Here is an 834-nt window from a genome sequence, read left to right on the forward strand (position 1 = left end):
TGTGCTGGACCAGCCACAGGCGGGAGAGTGCCACGTGCCCACGCCCAACAGCTTCTCTCTTCTCTTCTGTAGAAGCGAATCTTCTAGGCTTGCTCCGGTGGGGGTGATGGGGGGAGAAGGGCCCTGTTGCTTTCCCCTCCGAGCTCTGCTTCCTCGAATAGCATTCCCGCATGAGACCCCGGAAGCCCGACTACCCTTCACTTAGCTGTCTAGCTGCATGCCACGTACCGAAGACTAGTCTCGCTGTTTCCGAGATCAACAGCATGAACTCTACGTGGCTAATCACAGCCGGCGAGGCTTGGGAGAGCCAGGAGTCAACGGGCCGTCTTGTTCTTCTGGTCTCCGACGTTGTCCACGTCGGCCAGCATGCAGCCTCACTGCTTCTCCGCTGCTCTGGGTTCCTGGGAGATATCTGGGTTCATTGCTCTGGCAGGCGCCCAGCTGACATGGGCTCTGGCTTTAGTCGGTTGTACCATACTGTCCCATGGACTACCTACCTTACGGACAGACGTTAGCTTGATGACCCTGCGGACACGAGGGAGGGCGAGGCGGCACAGTGGGGCTCGATGGCTTGCCTAAGGCTACACGGAGCCCTGGCAGTGCTGCTGGGGAAAGGCCAGACGGCCACCAGCAAGGTCGTCAGTTTAATTCCACCAGCAGCCCTGCAGGCGAAAGATGAGGCTGTCTGCTCCCTGAAGATTTGCAGCCTGGGAAACCCCATCGGATCCAAATAGACTGCATGGCAGGGTTTTATGGCTACATATGTAGCATGTGGTAGAGTAGGTTTGAGCTTGGGTCCAGGAGATGGGCCCCCCTCCTGGCCATTCTTACTCT

The 834-nt window shown here is 58.0% G+C and overlaps 1 protein-coding gene across 1 annotated transcript in view; it reads left to right on the top strand.

Moving 5' to 3' along the window:
• IL9 (interleukin 9) overlaps window positions 1-834 on the top strand; it is a 3763-nt gene that overhangs the window by 2427 nt on the left and 502 nt on the right. The window lies entirely within an intron of this gene.

Source organism: Echinops telfairi, unplaced genomic scaffold, assembly GCF_000313985.2.
Source record: "Echinops telfairi isolate 266 unplaced genomic scaffold, ASM31398v2 ScPeMD7_7469;HRSCAF=8507_1, whole genome shotgun sequence".
Classification (NCBI taxonomy): Eukaryota; Metazoa; Chordata; class Mammalia; order Afrosoricida; family Tenrecidae; genus Echinops; species Echinops telfairi.